The following is a 21121-nucleotide window of genomic DNA, read 5'->3' on the forward strand; positions in this document are numbered from 1 at the left end:
CACAAAATAGATTACGTTTTCGTCTGTAGCAAGAAGGGGCAGAGCTAGCGTGGCCATCTTTGGTCTGTGCATCCGCTGCTCAGTCTGCATCTAGTCGTGCTAGTGGGAGGTTTGTATCATCGCCCGTTATTTCACAGCAAACGTTTGAAATGTGTGCTGCAATTGAAAATCCCTCGAGTTGTGAGGTGCGATCAGTGATAAGGTTTTTGTTGGCAAAAAACCATAAACCGATTGAAATTTTTCGGCAACTGTGTGAAGTGTACGGGGACAACATCATCACTGAAGGTGGAATGCGCCAATGGTGCATTAAGTTTAAAAATGGACGAACTAACATTCATGATGAACAGCGGAGTGGACGTCCGAGCATTGTGACTGATGAACTGGTCGCGAAAGTCGATGACAAGATTCGTGAAAACTCGAGGGATTTTCAATTGCAGCACACATTTCAAACGTTTGCTGTGAAATAATGGGCAATGATACAAACCTCCCACTAGCACGACTAGATGCAGACTGAGCGGCGGACGCACAGACCAAAGATGGCCACGCTAGCTCCGCCCCTTCTTGCTACAAATGAAAACGTAATCTATTTTGTGGATAGCCCTCGTAATTTGCATATATTAACAGCAAGAGCAATAGCACTTAGACTTATATACCGCTTCACAGTGCTTTACAGCCCTCTCTAAGCAGTTTACAGAGTCGTCATATTGCTCCCGGGTTCTCATTTTACCCACCTCGGAAGGATGGAAGACCAAGTGAGCCTGGTGAGATTCAAACTGCCAAATTACAGGCAGCCGGCAGTTAGCAGAAGTAGCTTGCAGTAATACATTCTAACCACTGTGCCACCGTGGTCTTCCTCCTCTCACTTTTCATTTCTGGTGATTTCATAATCATGCCTATGTAGTTTTCTTGGTGGCAGCATAGAAGATGTGGTTTGCGGTTATTGGTCTCCTATCCAAGTGCTGGACAAGCCAAATCCTAGCTTCCAAACCCAAAGGAAATCAGACAGATGCTGCCACCTTCTAAGATTTTTAAGTTCAGTATTATTGTTATTTAATGACATTTGTTGGTAGAATTCAGAGAATAAGGAAAACAAACAGAGGTTGTCCTTTTCTTTGATGGTGTTTTCTGCAGGCAGGCAAGTAGTTTAAAACAGAATCGTTGTGGGAGATCATTTGCATTTCTCATTAGCTTAGAAGGTGAAGACTGAAGATGGCATTTCCTCAGCTGTATAACTTTTCCCGAAAGCTCAGTGTATAAAACACACTAAATAATTAGATGCCAACAATATTAATGGAGTCCTATGACTCATGGGGAGTATAAATGGGCATTCTGCTTACCTTTCATGCTCATGTATATGAAAACCCTCAGAAGTTAATTTTGTTGTAACACTGTAGGGTGCAGTGACAACACAAGATCCTTTGACACTGCTGGAGGCTGTCTGTTTTTTTTTTTGGCCCCAGGGCTGGGAGGAGAGTATCATCCACACTCTTGCTTTCTTCAGCCCACTCGGTTCTCTTCCCTAATGATTTCTTCCAACAATCAGTTCATCAAACTGCTCAGAAAGTTAACAACCAGTTCTTTGAGAAACGCTGTTCTAGAGCAGTTATCTTCAAACTCAAGATACCCAAGGAATGGTAATCTGAACAAATATTCCATGGAATCCATTTGAAATTTTGTTCAAATAGATTTTATTTGAACAAAATGTTACAATTAATGTTTGGTGTATTGCAACATTTCACATTATATATGAAGAAATGGCCATGTTCTACCACTCATGGAATCTTGGGGTTCTAGGAACCCATTTTGAACATCGCAGCTCTGGAGTGAACATCGCAGCTCCTCCAGTGTAAAGATCTCCAGAACAGTTAGACTTCAACTCTCAGAATCCCTAGCAACAAATCTTCTTAAACTCTAGTTGAAAGTGAATCTACCAGGTCTGGGAGCCCTCAAATTTCAGTTTAATCTGGATTTAAATAAATCTCAATTAATGAATAGCCATTGTATGAAAAGTCAATGTGTAATAAGTGTTTATACAAAATTCCATAGTTTATATGCTGCTCATGTTGAAGTAATTATTGGTTATAGGAGTTTTTAACCAGTTGTATTATGCTCACAAAAGGGTTTTGTAATTGGTGTTGTCTCTATAGATTAATTTATCTTTGGGTTTTCTATTGCACAAGCAAAATGCTGTTGGAGAAACAGAGAAATGGATTTGGAGTGCATATTTCTCAACATACCAATGCCCAGACAGTGTTTCTCATAATCATAACAGATTATTCTGCCTCTTCTTGAAGTGACATTTATGTACTGCATTGGGAAAGCAAGGCATGTCTGACTTTCTGACAAGGGAATATGTTTGAAAAGGTACGCATGAAAATTTTACTTCATCTAACTTCTCTTTCTAGAAATTACCTCCCTGCCATTTAGTTAACTGCCTTTGAGCTCTCTCATGTGAGTATTTCAACCAAGAATTCTAGTATGGAACAATAATTTAGAGATTGCAATTCACAAATGTGTTGGGCTGTGTCCATGGCACTTTAGAAATTGCATGAATGATCCCCTTTTTGCAATTAATTATGTGGCTTATAAGTGGTTCTCACAAACAGATTCTGTTTGCTGTTTGCATGCATGGCATGCATTTCCTCCTGACATTTGCTTACAGCAAACTTTTACATCTGTCTGCAGTTTGGGTGGGATCCCAATTTAATACAATTTAAGCCCATGTGTACAGGCATGCACACACAGACACACAGAGACACAGACACAGACACACACACCCAGAGTACAGCTGATCTTTGCTTCTTTCAACTGAATTTACAAATAGACTGAATTCCAGGCAAACAAAGGCTAAGTGATTTTTCCCAAGGTCAACATGTTTACTGGAATACAGAGCAAGATTCATACTCCCCCCCCCCTTTGTATATTTAATGAGAATATTACTACAATGCATCAGTTTCCTTAGCTCAAAGTGATATCTTCTGTAGGTTGAATTTCAATTCTCATAATTTTCAACTCTCATAAGTGCTGATGTCCACCATATCTGGATTGAATAAAAAAAGAAAAAGCTGTTTTAGTCCTTATCAAGACAATCTTAATCCCAATCGATGTATTTATTATTAGCATAGTCACACTTTTTTCTTGCACTAGGTTCAAAGGAATCACTTCTTTTTTTCTATTGTGGAAACTTAACATAGTGGTGGGCAACTTATATATTATTGGCAGCCCAATTTGATTTTTGTAGCCCTGGTAATCCCTACAAATTATGCCACTGAACTGTGATTTGAGCCAGACTCTATCTCAGTAATGCTCCCCATTATCCCTGAATAAACCCTACATGTCTTCAAAGCACAAAAATGAGGTTGGAAGGAGCAAGTGTGCCTCCTAACCAGAGTAGTTCAACTCTATTCTAACATTTGGAGACAAAGTGACAGAGCACAAAGATGGCCCATTTATTTTATGTAAGGCATTATTTTCCCCAATAAATCATACATTGCAATGTCCTACCTGTCAATGAATACTTCAGCTTCAACCATAACAACACAAGAGCACACAATAGATACAAACTCAAAGTAAACCGCACCAAACTTGATTGCAGGAAATACGACTTCAGCAACAGAGTGGTCAACGTCTGGAATACTCTACCTGACTCTGTAGTCTCTTCCCCAAACCCCAAAAACTTCAACCTTAGACTGTCTACTATTGACCTCACCCCCTTCCTAAGAGGTCTGTAGGGGGTGTGCATAAGCACACCAACGTGCCTACCGTCCCTGTCCTATTGTTTCTCTTATTCTTTTATTTTTCTTATATGTACCCATTTCATGTATTCACAACTATGTATACGCTTATACTTATTATCTTGTAAACAATTGGCAAATCAAATAAATAAATAAATAAATAAAATAAATGATTGTGCATTTGTATTCATAGGAAGCTCAAGAAGCCAGTGGAAGAAATGGAAAACCTATGTGTGCTTCTTGTATCTGCATTAGACTCATCATCTTTGCAACTTGCAAATTATTTGGGCTACTGATCATGAATAAACATATTTGAGGAAGGCTGAATGAGGAAATCATGGGGAAGATGCATGGATCCCTCATTTGTGCTGATGCTCCTTTTATTGCATTTTGGTGGTGCAAAGAAAGCATGTCGTAGGATGCAGGGGATTGCTTTTGTGCAAAGGCATTGAGCTTATCTTCAACTGAATTGGATGATTATTTCAATGATAATTTGGCAATTGCAGGACAGGAAGAAGCTCAGAGAGTGCTATGGCTGTGGAAAATATTTGAAAATGAAAACGTGAGTGTTATTGCTATAGCCTGGAATGCATGTAAATTGGATTCAGGGCACACGGAAGCAGTGAAATAAGATTCTGGTTGGAAAGTGTGGTCAGAAAGAAGACCAGAATTACAAAATGGATGGTGCATTTTGTCCAGGAAATAAGGAGTTGGTGCAGTTATTAACCTTAGAATGATTGATTATGTGTATATGAGATAAGTGGCCATATACATTTATTAAATAAATAAAATCTACTCCCTTGTGGAGGCCCTTCAGATATGTGGACTTCAGCCCCAAGAATCCCCCAATTTACATAGCCACAGTGGAGTATTGTAAGAGTTGTAATCTACACTTATGGAGGAATATGACACTGACAAATGTTGCTTGAGAGAAACAATTAAAGAGCATTTTAGACTTTAAATGTATAGGTTTTATGAGGCACTTGACGAACCTTCTGTTCCCCCCCCACCCCCACATGTCTGCCCTAACAGTCTTAGTCTGAAATCAGAACTTTTAGTTTGGGTGGAGCTGCAGCTGGATATCTGTTTTTCTAGCAAGTATTTTCCTTCTCCTAGGCATAAGTGAGCCCTTCTGGAATGTTCTAGCCAAACTATCTGAACTGGGGACAGAGAAAGATAAGACAAAAAGAGGAATAGTATCATTGGGCGGTTATGTTATTCCCACTAACAACTTTCACAAGATTCTTGAGACAATTGGACAATATTCATTGTCAACAATGAGTGAAAATGGCGCCTTCAGTTATAGTGGCAGCTGCTATCTGATGTTCATCTAACTCAACCCCTGTGCCTGCTTTTCCCATTGCTTGGCAATGGTGGTAGTTCCAGGGCTCCAGCCTGAGTTGAGCTGCTTCCCACGGCGGTGACTACCCCAATGGAATAAATAGAACTGATGTAATGTAGAAGTGCTTTGAGTCCCAGAAAAGAGTATTTAGGACTGTCACAGAGGATGTACTGAGTTGCCTGCTAAGAACAGGCTAATGGTGCTCTTTTATTGAGCTTCAGATTGATAGTTCTAGCAGAACCAATAAATAATTTTTAACGTGCACATTTACCCAAGAAAAAAAAAAGGTTTTTCCCTCCTTTAACCTTTGCTTTTTATTGAAAAAACAAATACAAAACTAAATGCATTACAAAATTGAAAGAAAAATAAATAAGAGATGAAAAGAAAATGGAGAAAATAAAAAATGTGCACATAAATGTACTTATGAGAAAATATGAATAGAGTTGTGCTGCAAGATTATTAATTTCCTGAAGTCAAAGGTGGAAACAATTTGCTTTCATTAGGCTTTTGACAATTTTATACTGAGAAGAGTATTAAACCCTCATGCTAGAAAACATAGAAGTTTATCAGTGTGGAACAGATTAATAATGACATAACAGTCTTCAATAGAAAATCTATTCATCATGTAAAAGCTACAGTGCCTATAAATAAAGGGGAAAATCTGCATGTCATTCTTCTTGCTTTTAATTTTGGAGTAGCTGGATTTAATTCATTAAAATATGAATGTTAAAGAGGCTTAGAACAGTAATAGATTCATCAATAACGAGTCTTAACTTTTTAATTGTTGTAATTGCTCACTTTTCCCCTTTTCAGTAAATTTGTTTTGTTTTTTCAAGCACAATAGACAAACCAGAGACACCAGCAGGATACAATAATTGTAGCACCTTAGAAGCAGGAATGACTTAATTTTTGAAAATGATGGCCAAAAGCTATTAAAATGAAAAGCCACTGTTTTATGTGCCTTTGATCTTTCAGGAAATACCCAGTTCAAATTTAGGTTTAGCAAATTTAGGTTTGGCCAGCTGTTCACTTAGTCAGCCATATTTGAACTCTTATAATGTCCATGCTTAGTTGTTGTGGCTCTGAGGTTTGAGCCTGCTTTGTTAGAGGACGAAGACTCGGACAATGAGGAAGAGGAGGATTTGGAAATGCCTTCTTCCCCAGGACCTTCCTCTTCGGCAATGCCTTCCTCCCTGATTGTGCCTCAGGTGTCAGCAGATAACCGGGAGGGAAGACCTGAGGCTAATCAGGAAAAGGAGGAGGGCGTATCAGAGTCTCTGACTGAGAATCAAGCAGAGGAATGCTGGCTTGATGCGAGGCAACGTCGCAGGCAAAAGTGTGAGCTGCAACGCAGAAAGAAGGGATGAATCAGAGACTGAGCTGAGGGACTGACACGCCCCACAGGGAATAAAAGTGGGCGTGTTTGCTCTGGGAGCTTCGTTCGGGACAACGTGTTACTTATTCAGAGAAGCTTCGGTGTGTATTCTGTGTTGTGGCAGCTTGTGTGATTTATACTCCTCTTATCTGGTCGGACTTGGCAAACAGTGTGTGTGAGACTGCCAAGAACATTATTGGCTCAAAGGAGTTAACTCTATAATTGCTGGATTTGCTTGCCTGTTTGTATTCAGTGGAAGTTTGGACTTCTCACCTCCTTTGTACAGGTGAGACATAACACTTAGTGTTGATTATGGAGTTGAAATCCAAAATAACTTGGAAGTGATCTTAGGTTAATCAACTGTAACTTGTGAAAGGACTAAATGAAATAATTGGGGGACTTGATTTGCCAAACAAAAGAACATTTACCTTATTAATGACTTAGATAAGGGAATAGAAGGGGAACTTACTAAATTTGCAGATGATACGAAGCTGGCAGGAATAGCTAACACCCAAGAAGATAGACTAGAACACTGGGCTGTATCTAACAAAATGAAATTCAACGTAGAGAAAAATAAAGTCCTATACTTAGGCAAGAAAAACCAAAAGTACATATATAGACTGGGTGAAACCAGGCTCAATAGCAGTAACTGTGAGAGGGATCTTGGAGTCTTAGTGGACAACTAGTTAAATATGAGCCAGCAGTGTGGAGCAGCAGCCAAAAAAGCTAATGCAATCCTAAATTGCATCAACAGAGGGATACAATCAAGATCAAGTGAGGTACTAATACCACTATAAAGCCTTAGTAAGACCACACCTAGAGTACTGCATCCAGTTTTGGTCACCACACTCTAAAAAAGATGTTGAGACTCTAGAAAAAGTACAGAGAAGAGCAACCAGGATGATTAGGGGACTGGGGACTAAAACATACAATGAACGGTTGCAGGAACTGGGCATGGCTAGTCTAGTGAAGAGAAGGACCAGGGGAGACATGATAGCGGTCTTCCAATATTTGAGGGGCTGCCACAGAAAGGAAGGGGTCAATGTATTTTCTAAAGCACCTGTAGGCCAGACAAGGAATAATGGATGGAAACTGAACAAGGAGAGATTTAACCTGGAAATAAGGAGAAACTTTCTGACAGTGAGAACAATCAACCCATGGAACAGCTTGACCTCGGAACAGCTTGACTGCCATTTGTCAGAAATGGTGTAGGGTCTCCTGCTTGGGCGGGGGGTTGGATTAGATGACCTACAAGGTCCTTTCCAACTTGGATTATCTGTTATCTGTTAACTATTTCCCATTTACTTCAACGCCATTCTGTCTGCTCCTAAAGTTGGCCATGTGAGGCTGTTTTTTTGTTTTTGGCTTTCTCTGTTGTGTTCAACTGTTTTTTAAAAAATAAACTTAAAGCTTCTCATTAACAGGTATAACAGGTGCATTTTGTTGTAGAATGAGACAGGCAGGAGTTGAATGACCAAGGAAACTATGAGTTGTTCTCCTGAATAAATAAAACATGGATTCTTATCAGAGAAAGAATATCAGCTGCAGTATTTACCTCCACTTCTTAAGCACAATGATCCCAGATCTGCCCTAATTGTCTTTGGCAATTAATTGTCATTCAGAGGTGAAGATTGAAGCCATAACAGGAAAAGAGTCAAAGTAAGCGAAAATAGTGTGGTATCCCAGACTACTAATCCCCCAAATGGTGTGTTCCTTCCAAGTAAAATAACATAATTGATTAAAGTCACGCAAACCTCATAAGACTGCAAAACTGACACAAAAATGCCATATTAATTTAATGGCTGCATGGGAGATTGTGTGAGATATTGACAGTCTTGCATATAATTTCACCATACTATCATTTAATACTTTGTGGGAGGAAAGAGCTGTCATGTTGCTTGAGATCATGATGTTATTGTCGCTTGTATCCTTACGATTTATATTGACTGTTTCCAAATATGATTTGATTGCTTATTGTACCCTATGACTATCATTAGGTGTTGTACCTTATGATTCTTGATTAATGTATCTTTTCTTTTATGTATACTGAGATCATTTGCACCAAGACAAATTCCTTATGTGTCCAATCGCACTTGGCTAATAAAGAATTCTATTCTATTCTATATTTGAGTGAGGTTCCTGCACTATAGAAGTCATGCATTAAGGATGCAATCAGTAAACTTCATAATTGACTGAGGATTAGCTCCTAGATCTGAGGCCATACCTGGGGTTTCTCCAACCTACCACCTCCAGATGTGTGGGATGATAATTCTCATCATCATCCCTCAAGATAGCACAATTCAGATATTCTAAAGTTCTAAACCCACATATTTTGAGAGAGTGGAGTTCTGGATGGAGAAAAGCTCTTTTACGAACTACTTTGCCACACATTCGGTGACTTCTCATTCCTCATCAGACCTATTTCCTTAACCCAACATAGAATATGGTCCTGTTATGATAATTTCAGTTATTTATTTAATTCACTCTGATCCAGATGCCTCTTTTGCCTTACTTCTTTGAGGCCATTCCATTAAAACTTCCCAATATAAATACATTCCCTCATTATTTTTATTAATTTAGGGGTAATTTGGCTTGCTCATTAGTTTCTCTATCACACTAGATTCTAAGTGCATATTTCCATTCTTGCACTTTCCTGGGCTCAAAAATATGAACCAGTTCTTTCAAGAGTTTACATTGGCACTTGCTTTTTTAACCTATACATATTAAATTTATCATAATTATTGGATTTGCAGTATATAAATCTTGTTTCCTGACCTTTTGCTTAAGCTCTGTCAAATGAGAATGGAATGTTTGTACTACTATTTGAATATTAATTCCACTTAGTGGTGGTACAACAAAAGTAGAAACATAGAATTTGCAAGGGAGCATTTAGAGAAATGTAAGAAAATATGTTGAAAGAGCTCAAAATTGTGATAATTTACATAAATTATGGTCCAAGCTTTAATTTTAAGATCAGAAATGTTATCTTTACCCCAGAGACAGGAGAAATAGATGCTTTACTTTTAGTATGTTTCTAGTTGCTGCGTATTCTCAGTGCCTCACAAACTGTGCATCATAGCCACAAAATACGGTAGGTTTGGGCAAGTCATCTGATGAAGGATGGCATTTGTAAGCTATGCATTCCTCTGGAGCCCATCCTTGATTCTTTAAAACAATTGCAATTACTCAATATTTCAGGCCAGCTGCTTAAAGACCTCCTCAAGCAGGGTGTTCTGGAATAACTGGCAATAACTTTATCAGATGATTTGCACTGGCTTCATGTGTGAATCTTGGCATTTGTCCTATCAAGTCATAGTTTGCACATGCAAGATGCTTGTGTAGTTCCTTTGGGGTTTTTTTTTTTAACTTTTCCGTTTAGTTCTGCAATTTTTAGTAGAGAGGGTTACAGACCTAAAAACAAATAGTTTTAGGTGGCTGACAATTACATAATTTCAGTTTACATTCTCCTTAATGAGATGGTGCAGTGAATGTAAAACAAACAAACAAACACAGTTGCTATGAATACAGGGAGCCCACACAATGATTTCATAGCAAAACTGGGAATTTGGCTTCCTTTGTTTGAGACTTTTTCTGCTGAATGACTTGCTCTTCCCTTCTGTATGAGAATTAAATATTTGTAGATGAGATGACCTCTGTGTCTTGTTAATGTTTCAGTCCCTGCACATACTTTTTCTTTTTCTCCATTAACTCTGTGCTTAGTTTGCAAGTAGCAAAGAATGAACACTGACACACATCCCCATCCAATAAAACACATGACAAATTAATAGATTGATCAAAGGAAGTTGCTTATCATGGAACAATCTTGTAGTACTAGGAAACCAGAGGACAACTTGTGTCCTGCTTGCCTTCCAGTGCCTGCCAATATTTCCAAAGACAATGTTGCCCTTCAGATATTTGCAGATTGAAGCACTTCATATAACCAGGGTTTTGCCCAGTCAGTGGATTTAGAAGAGGAGAGCAAATGCTTTTTGTTAATCTTCTAGTAGGAAAATTATTCTGATTTCCAAGATGAAATAGGGAAAGGGGGGTATTTTCTAGACCCTGTATGTTTCTGAATATTTTGGAAGATAATAGTTGCTTCTCATCAGAGGTGGCATTCAGCAGGTTCTGACCAGTTCTGGAGAACCGGTAGCAGAAATTTTGAATAGTTTGAAGAACCGGTAGCAGAAATTTTGAGTAGTTTGGAGAACCGGTAGCAGAAATTTTGAGTAGTTTGGAGAACCGGTAGCAGAAATTTTGAGTAGTTTGGAGAACCGGTAGCAGAAATTTTGAGTAGTTTGGAGAACCGGTAGCAGAAATTTTGAGTAGTTTGGAGAACCGGTAGCAGAAATTTTGAGTAGTTTGGAGAACCGGTAGCAGAAATTTTGAGTAGTTTGGAGAACCGGTAGCAGAAATTTTGAGTAGTTTGGAGAACCGGTAGCAGAAATTTTGAATAGTTTGGAATACCGCCTCTGACTGGCCCTGTCCCCGTCTTTTCTCTGCTTCTCGAGTCCCAGATGATTGGCTGGGTCTTCTTTTGTTGCCTTGCACAGGAGAACGGAGCTGGAAAGCAGGTTAGTGGGGTGGGGAGGGAATGGGGATTTTATAGTATCCTTTCCTTGGAGTGGAGTGGGAATGGAGATTTTACAATATCCTTCCCCTGCCATGCCCACCAGGCCACGCCCAGAAAACCAGTAATAAAAAATTTGAATCCCACCAGTGCTTCTCATATTCAATTTGGGATGTGCTGTTACAGACCACAACTGGGTCTGGAAACTTGGTCATTAAATGAAGCAGTCTCTAAGCAGTCTCTAAGAGAAACCATGGCTTATGATCTTATTTCAGCTTTCCTTTGTTTTACAGACCTTGCAAAGGTCATAAATGTGAGGAATGGCCATAAAGTTACTTTTTCATTATCACCAAAACTGTGAATGGTCACTAAATGAGGACTACCTGTACTTCCTAACCTTTTCTCAAACTTTTATTACCATTGGCCTTCTACAAGTATAGCCACTTTCTTTTTAAACTTTCCCTGAAAATCTGCTTCTTCCAATCCAAGGATTGGGTAAATGTAGGAGGCTGTTTGAACAATGCTCTTTCCCCCTACTTTTCTCTATTCTGCCGCATAAAAATAGATAACAGACATTGTTTAAAAGATCAAGTATGATAGGACTTAGAAGATTCCTTACATTCCTTACAACTGCTTCCCAGGGATATTGAGGCACCAAAAACAAATGTTGGGAGGAGTATCTCAAGCTTGCATGCAATTCTGCTTTCCTGATGCTCTGATAAGGAGCTGTGGTGGTGCAGTGGTTAGAACGCAGTACTACAGGCTACTTCTGCTGACTGCCAACTGCCTGCAATTTGGCAGTTTGAATCTCACCAGACTCAATGTTGACTCAGCCTTCCATCCTTCCGAGGTGGGTAAAATGAGGACCTAAATTATTGGAGGCAATAGGATGACTCTGTAAACCGCTTAGAGAGGACTGTAAAGCACTGTGAAGTGGTATATAAGTCTAAGTGCTATTGCTATAAGAAGGAACTCCCACAATTGCGATGGTATCATTTTCTCCATTAAAAGCTGAGTAATGAGTCTTTGCATTTTCGTGGACATTTTCTACTGGAATTATTTCCTCCAAGCCATGCCTGTTTCAAATAATCTGGCACAAACTCAGCCCTTCAAAGTAGGGAACAGATTTGAATGTCAAAGTTATGTTTTATCATAGATAAATATCAAAGTTATTAGTTTTATCATAGATTTATGGTAAATCTCATGTTTGTGCCTTTCCCTTCCCTATCCTTAAAGGAAAGAGAACTAGGAATGGTTAGTCTGAGACATTTACTCAAACTACATTTCTTCTTTGGCTTAAGAGATATCATTTGCCTCTTCTGCCAGACCTGATGTCACCACAGAAAAGAATGAATGAATGGAATCTGAATGGGAATCAAATCATTACTCTTGGCCATGGAGCTTACCCATTAGTACTTACTCAGAGGTGGTATTCAGCAGGTTCTGACCAGTTCTAGAGAACCGGTAGTGGAAATTTTGAGTAGTTCAGAGAACCAGCAAATACCATGTCTGACTGGAGATTTTACAGTATCCTTCCCTTGCCACACCCACCAAGCCATGCCTACAGAACTGGTAGTAAAAAAAATTATCATGCAGAGCCATAACTGTAATATCATACCAGCTAGTCACGGAAAACCAATGCCTTGGTATTGGTAAAGACCCATCTATCTTTAGGGAAGGCTATAAAACTGCTCTAAATTCTTCCGGGGTTGATGTAGAAATGCAATAAAATTAACAGGGAAGCAAAACTTACACGTTTTGACAGGAAGTTAAGGGTGTGTTAAAAGCCTTGGTTGAGCTCCCAACTTCTATGCACAGTTCAATCGGTATTTTGTCTCACTCTGTTGAAAATGAAAATTAGCTTGACTTTCTCCATTAAAAAAAAAAAGAGATATAATACAATCTTGAATGTGGGTAGAGAGAGAAAGTTTTTCCCCTTGTATAATGGTGACAATTTTGCAACAGGAATGATTTATGCTAACCACGAAATGCTCTCAGCTGTGTCATGCAGTGTGCTTGGAATAATAAGCGGCAGGCAGGAGAACGAAACTTGATTGCTGGGGAATCTTAAAGTGATTGAAGTGTGTGTGTGTGCGCGCGCGTGCGCTTGCTTTCTTACTGGTGATGGGCAATAGCTGAAAGAGAGGTTACCAGCACAAAGTGCAGATATCCTCTTTAGAAAAGTATTTGAAACCACAGGAAATTGCTTGGTCTGAACTAAGTAGAGTTATTATCAAAATCTAAACTCTTCCAAGATGAATTCCCTGTTTTCTGAGAGGCTTTTTTTTTTTCTTCACTTCCCCCCCCCTCTCCCCGCAATTCCTTGACATTCATGCCTCTCTTCAAAAAGGAAGTCTCTCTCATAGGCCAAGTTCTATAAACTTCAGTCATGCTGTGATTAGAGTCTATCACAAAGTGAGAACATTTTTGAACACCAAGGGACACACTTCATTATTGTTCCGAAGGGCAATAATGGGCGTGGCAATAATGCAAAAATAGTGAGGGCTGGGGTTTCCTGGTTTTCTTTGCTTTGGAAGAGGATTATTTTGTTTTCTGATCCAGTATATTTGTTTATTTATCCATTCATCTTTCCATCCTCAAAATAGTATGCAAATAAACAATTTGTGTCTTGTTTGGTCATTTTTTCCCCCCAGAGATAATTCCTTACCTAAAAAGAGAAACAGAATGACCACAGGTGGGCAAAATACCAGTGGGAATCAGAGCAGCTTCTGATTTCTGCCAGTTCCCAATTGAGTTTTCTTTATGGGAAGCTGGCAGGAATAATTGAAATCTTTCCTTCCTTCCTTCTTTCCTTCCTTCCTTCCTTCCTTCCTTCTTTCCTTCCTTCCTTCCTTCCTTCCTTCCCTCCCCCCCTGTATTGTGTCATCATCTTTTTCTTTCTTTCCTTCCTTCCTTCCCTCCTTCCCTCAAATTCCTGCTGGCATCCCCCTTTATTTTGCTTATGGAAAGCTTGCAGGGAGAATAACTGTAGGGAAGCCAGCAGGAAGTTGCAGCAGGCATGTAAATGACTGCTGCAGGATGGGGGAGGGAGCAAAGGAGTTTGCAGAGTGCAACTCAGACATGTTACATGGTAGGTAGTGTGTGTGAGGTGCCACCTGGGTTGGGAAGAGTGTATGGGTATGGTGGATGGGCAGTGTAGGTTGGGAAGGATGCCTGGCAGTGCACAAGAGGTGCTTTGCAGGCCGTGTAGGATGTAGAGGAGTGGTGGCACATGTCTGAGGAATGGTAAAATGCCCTCCGTGTCTTTTAATTAACTTTAACATTGATTTTTAATTCATCCTTGCCTTTAAAAAATTTATACACTGTTGTTATGTTTTAATATTTTATTTGTACACCACCAAGAGATCCTCTGTCAGGGGAGATGTTTGGTTTTAAATTTTGATAAACATATAAATAAATAAAAATATCTAGAGGGTAGCCCACTAACAAGCCTGTTCTTAAGATTTTCCCATGAAAATCGAAATATCTTGGTTCTTATTCATAAACAATCTAGTATCTGAAATATCAGTTCTCTTTTCTTTTTCCCTCTGTTGGCGAAACACATGGGAAAAAAATGAGAAAAAGGCTGCCCACATTTTTTTTTGGGAGGAAGGCATTTAGATAGGAGTAAAAAGAATTGTAGGTTTTCAGTTTAACACTTTATTATTGTTTCTGAAAACAAGAGGAAAACATTGCCCAATATATGGAATTTTCTCCCTGGAATGACAAGTACTGCTGGATTTAAATTTAGAGGCATTTGAAAAAGTCAGTTTCATGGTTTTCCAAAAGGGAAGAACATGATTTTTCTTTGTTCATTGAATTTTCCGAGAGAAAGGAGAGGGGTGAACTTTGTAAAGAAATGGTTGGAAGTTCTTTTTTCCTTAGTCACATGAAAGAGTCATTCTATTCAAAATTCAGAAATATTGTCTAGAATTCTATATTTTGATTAAGTCTCCAGAGTTGTTATCAGCTGTTGTCCAGATGTGGCAACTTTTCCTAAATTGCCCTCTCTCGCCACAAAGGGGTGAGATTTGGGACTTAAGAATGTTATCCTGCCTACCAAAGTATTTGGAGTTCCCAGGAACCATTTGTTTTTGTAGCCTAAACACATGCATTTCATTACAAGTAAAACTGGGACAAATGCACTGAAAACCTCTTTTGTCCATAGGGCACCACTTTGCTTGGCTTCCCTGCTGTTTGAGAGCTGTCAGCCTGCTCATTATTCTCTGTGTTTTCAGAATTCTGCATTTGGAGCAAAAGCTCTCCATACCAATCCAAAATAAAATTTAACATTTATACGTTCCTTCCAAGTGTTCAACCACGCACTATCTAGATATAATCTTTGCAGCTATTGTGTAAGTATATCCCCCCCCCCCAGTTGGAGAACCAAATAATGAATTTATGGCACGGGGGGGCGGGGGGAACAAGAGCTCTTTTTTCTAGCTTAGTCTCTTAACTTCGTTATTATACTAGCTCTTGATCCAACCATGATACAAGACTCTGGAATGAGAGATGTAGTGTAAAGGTCCATGGCCATTTGTTGGTTTAAGGAAATGAGACTGATTGCTTCAAAATGAGCTTCATCCTAACACAGCAACAATCCTCACCGAGCTGCTGGTAAATGTGCAGAGCACAAATTTATGATTTAGGACAGTCCATTCACCATGAAAGGCAGTTAAGCAAGCACGAGGAAAGACAAGATCATCCTCCCTAACCAGATTAATATGAAACAAATCTTAGATTTACATAAAATGCCTTCTTTCTATCAAACAAAAATTAAAGTCCCCCAAAGACATGTTGATTTTTAGTAGCAGTCAAAAAACCAAGAGCAGCTTTAGAACTATGTTTGGGTCACTGAGGCGCAACCCACATCTCCAGGGAACATATGGGGCTCAGCAGAATTGGATGTAGCTGCCTAATTATGGAAAGAGCAGTGATGCTGTATGTGGGAATGACTTTGGGAGACAGAAGGAAGAGCCACAGATTAGACAACTGTCATGCAAAGGGTATCTCAGCTCATAGAGGAATGGGACCTTCTCTAGTTTTCTGGAAAATAAAAGTAAAGAAGGGAAGAAGTGTTTTCAGACTTGCAAGATTCTGTTCCTGTAACCTTACAATAAAGGTTATGTTAGTATTCTTGGTTTATGCTTCTTTTATAGGCTACCTTGAAGGGCTGACAGATGTAGATCAAGAAGTTGCCAGTCACTTGAGACAATGAAGCCACATTCTTTCAGAAGTAATCAGTTGGAACCCATCTGTGGTGGTATTCAGCAGGTTCTGACCAGTTCTGGACAACCGGTAGCAGAAATTTTAAGTAGTTCGGAGAACCAGCAAATACCGACTAAGATTGGACGTAGCATAGTACATAAAATTATATGTTACAACGTCTTACCAGTTAATGAATATTTCAGCTTTAACCACAGCAACACAAGAGCACACAACAGATTTAAACTAAATGTAAACTACTCCAAACTCAATTGCAGGAAGTACAATTTCAGCAACAGTGGTCAATGTCTGGAACACACTACCCGATTCTGTTGTCATCTGCTCAAACCCCTATTCTTTTACCCTCAAACTAACCTCTATTGACCTTACCCCATTCCTAAGAGGTCTGTAAGGGGCATGCATAAGCACACAATCGTGCCTACCGTCCCTGTCCTATTGTCCCCAATTTTTAGTTCCTATTTCTTGTATTTAAATTTATGTTTATTCTTGTTTCTGTTGTATTGTAAGCTTTTGACAAATAAATAAATAAAATAAAACTGGCAAATACCATCTCTGACTGGCCCCACCCCCATCTATTCTCTCCCTCCCGAGTCCCAATTGATCGGCTGGGTCTTCTTTTGTTGCCCTGCACAGGAGAACGGAGTTGGAAAGCAGATTAGTGGGGTGGGGAGGGAATGAGATTTTGCAGTAACCTTCCCCCAGGAGTGGGGAGGAAATGGAGATTTTACAGTATCCTTCCCCTGCCATGCCCACCAAGCCATGCCCACAGAACTGGTAGTAAAAAAAGTTTGAATCCCACCAATGGAACCCATGTACCAGAAGGGGTAAGATCAGAGGACCCCAAGTCGTTAGGTTATTCCACTACCACAACATACAAACTGCTCTGTTTTGGGAGATGGGTTCACACGACAGATTATTAGACAGTCTAAATAGAGTGGGGTCCTTTGTGGTTCAGTGCTTTTGGGCACCAGCCCTTTTCACAGCTAATTATATCAACCATGCCGCTGATTTAAACCATAATACAATCTATTTGAGGGAAATACGATGTTATGAGAATAGAGCAACTAATTGTTCTTAATCATAGTTTAGGGCTTACTCTTATATATTAATCTAGTCTGTCTTTTTTTTTTTTCCAACTCAGCAGATTACCTGGGAGAACTAATCTGATATTTGAAAAAGCTTTTCAATTTCTCTCTATTGATCCATTTGGGATCTTCATTCCATTTATTATTTTTCTGTCTTTCTGGGCTCACTATCTATATAGAATTAGGCTAATGGCCATGTGCTAACCACAATGAAGGCAAAATGTTGATATAGGTGTGATGACGTCTTTGCTCAAATGATATGATTTGACCTTGCATCAATAGATTTGATGTAACTGGGTCACAGCATCTGTGTGATAATGCCATCCTTCACAAGTCATCCTTTGCTCCCTTTTATCTCTCCCTTGGGCACCCATGATCCAGGAACAGACTTTGGGGCACTCCGTCCTTTCTCCCTGTTTGCAGTATACATATTTTTCAATTAGCAAAAATTGAGCACTCTCTGTGTACACTTTTTAAAACACATAATAACTCTGCCTCTTTTGTTTCCTTTGAAGAAGGAAAGAATACAGGGGGAGAAATACCCAGGCTACTGAGAAAGTGTCAAAACACTCTATGTTGCTCTAGGGTGGTGTGGGAATAGTGATGGGAATAGTGGATGTTCTCTTCCCAGTATTCCTTCTCAATATTATTTGTAGTATTCACGCAAGCCTTGGCACTTCATTCATTCCCGAAGTACATTTCACTGTGTTGAGACACAATTCAAATTGGGTGGCCTCTGTCTGCTTGTTACAGTGAGGCAAATAGTCCCTGAGAAGGATTCTGCATAGGAATTAGAGCTGTTAGGCTTGTAACAGGGTCTACTTAAGGCATCTGTGTTCTATTACAATTGAAAGGGAACTTCCTCACAAATTTTGGCTGGCTTAGTAAAACCTTCTTAGTGTAGTGAATTCGACGTTCGTCCCTTTTATTTAAGTAGGGCTTTCCAAATCACCATGACAGTTTTATGAAGGAATTGGTTTTCCAGATGCCAGCCTTGTTAGATGGCTTATAAACTTATTTTGCTTCATGCCTGGCTTATGTAAGTGAGGATTTAGTTTAAAACTTGTTTTGAATTCAAGGGCAGAGTTACCTCGACACCAAAGCCGAGGGACAAAACTGTTCATCATTAAGACGGCTTGCTGTATCAAGAGATGTGCTCACAGGAAAAAAAAACATTTACATTGGAGGAATCTGTTCATGGATGGCTTAAGGGAGCAGGGCTTGGAGGCCAGCAGTTCTAGTAGCTTAAGAAGGCAGAAGAGATCATAAGTTGTTACATTGGATGACATTGGGTGCTATTTATTAATTATTATATTTGTACCCTGTCTTTTTATATATAATTCAAGGCAGCAAACAAAATTAATGCTCCTGCTTCTATTTTCCCTACAACAGCAACCCATGATGTGCATTGAGTTGAGAGAGGACTGGCTCAAAGTCACTTAGTGTTGTGGTCCACCAGCAGCCTGCAGAGCTGGCAGCAGAGTCAGACAGTGGGAGGAACATGGGCCAGTCCAGGAGTCTGGGGAGGGTTCTGCATCCAATACAGAGATGGGGCCAGGGCTATCTGGGAATTATGTGCTGACTCCGAAGCAGCAAGGCAGAGAAACAGGGGGAGCCTATTACCAGTGCGCGCATGTGTAGAGCTGCCAGAAGGCAAGAGCAGTTAAGACAAAAGGGGCGACTCAGGAGTAAGGCTTGGAGGTGATTGGCCCTCCCATAAGATATAAAGGTGGAACAAAGGGACAGGAACCTTTGCAGGAAGCAACTTTGTTCGTATTAGTTGGTTTGATACCTGAAGCTCTGTGCCAACACTTAGCTGGCTCTCATGTCTTAGGGAGGTTTAGAACTCACCATCTTCTGGTTCTAGGCCAGAATTGTAACCACTATGCGAAACTGGCTCTCATGATGATGAAAAGGAAGGACCAGTGGTAATATTTATTATTACTGCTCTTTTTAAAGCAGTCTTTGTTACCTCTTACATGAAGCTATCCCTTCAATCAGACTGCAAATACCATAGCTTTAAAGATGTACTTTAATCTTTGCTTTGCATTTTGTACATTGTAGTTCAATGTTAGCTGTTGTCAGTCAAATTGAAAGGTGTTGAAAGGGCTGCCCGCCCTGGCTCTAAAACTTGCCTAAGGAGGCCATGTCATCTTGCTTGATGTCAGGGCTGTTTCTGGGAACTGGCACCAGAAATTCAGTCATGATATGAATTCTCAGCCAAAGACTCAGTAACAGACCATCTGCATTTAATATTTTGGAACATGATTTCATGGTTCTCTCACACTTAATTCAGACTCCCTTTAAGAATTGAAATGCAGATTACAAAATTGCAGTAAATTAGATACCATTAATGGCTATCCATTTATGTTTGATCATAAATTTGCTGTTGTGCTGCAAATTAGAGCCATATAAATGACTAATAATGATCCATCTGTACCAAAGCTACATGCTACCCATGCAGGATCCCTTGGGGAGCATCTTACATGAATCCAGTTAATAATTTTTGACATCAGTGCTTAACATGGGTCAAAATAATCTTTTCTTATCATTTTGTTATTGGGGTTTTGTGCAAAACAGACTCAACAATCATTAACAGCACTCTGGTCGAAAGGAAAAGATGTTATCTAATAACTGTGATCTTAAGCAAACATTTATTCAATATCTGTTCTGTAAATATCTACCTTGTTTACAATTTTATTTTTTGACAAAATTCTGGATCTAATCCATTACATCCATCCTTCAGGCTGAACATTTTCCCTAAATGTGGGAGTGGTTTGACAAGTTAATAAAATCATATATAAAGACTTCTATTACTCTATGACTTTTGGTTAATTTGTGCTAAAGAAACAGAAAACATATTAGTTAAAGAACAATGGTTATCTAGATTGTTTTTTTTCATGGGGATCCACTTGAAATAATTACTTAAAGCTGGAATTGTATTTTGCAACTGAACCAGATCCTATCACAGAGAGCTAATATCAACCAATAACAGTATGGCCTTCACATTTACAGAGCACATGAGTTGAGTATTATTAAGTCATTAATAGCAGAAGGTGTGGAGATGATAAATTAAATATGTACTTGCAAAGGATTTCTCAAGATCAAAAGAGCTCTTAAATATGATCTATGTAATCACTAAGACTCATCATTGACTTGATAGAACATAATCAATCAATTAATTTCAAAAAAGTAGTTTTTCCCCACAAGCCAAAATTTAAGGCAGGGCAGCTACATTATTATTCATATCTCTATTTCATTAAATTATAAAATGGAGCATTTCCTAAAAAATAATGATATAAATAAGCACATGTACAAGAGAGCCAAATCTTCTTCTGTGTTATGTTGCAATCTTCCATGCAAAGCAAGCAACTAACTAGCTAACTAACTAACTATTTAACTAGCTATTTCATTAATTAAATTGCATGCATATACAACCACAATCTTAATGTCTCCATAAATAATTTTACACACAACTGGGCTATGAGTAAACAAATGTCACATTTTATTGAATTTTCAAAATTGTGTGACAATTATTATATCTACCAAGTATATTTCTCTAGAAGATAGATAGAAATAAAAGTTATTTTAAAAAACTTTTATCTCCCAAGTGAACTTTCTCTATGGAAGATAAATCTATTAATTGTATTATTTTTTATTTTTTATTGTTAGATGTTAAGAACATACAGTGTCAGAGGAATATTTCATATAGTGTAAGAAATGATTTCAAAAAAAAACAGCTAAAACAATGCCAAAGCTTCATAGCAGTATTAAGGTAGCAGATATACA

The 21121-nt window shown here is 38.9% G+C and overlaps 1 long non-coding RNA gene across 1 annotated transcript in view; it reads right to left on the minus strand.

Moving 5' to 3' along the window:
- Nucleotides 1–2852: 2852 nt before the first annotated feature.
- The window catches only part of LOC148131520 (uncharacterized), a 53436-nt gene continuing 35167 nt past the window's right edge, over nt 2853–21121 (minus strand). Inside the window, exon 2 of the long non-coding RNA XR_015748981.1 lies at nt 2853–3040. This is a non-coding gene — a long non-coding RNA (uncharacterized LOC148131520). The remainder of the gene's footprint in view (nt 3041–21121) is intronic.

The sequence above is a fragment of the Notechis scutatus genome, chromosome 3, assembly GCF_049901735.1.
Source record: "Notechis scutatus isolate UNSWTSFEM ecotype Mainland chromosome 3, rNotScu1.2, whole genome shotgun sequence".
Taxonomy (NCBI): Eukaryota; Metazoa; Chordata; class Lepidosauria; order Squamata; family Elapidae; genus Notechis; species Notechis scutatus.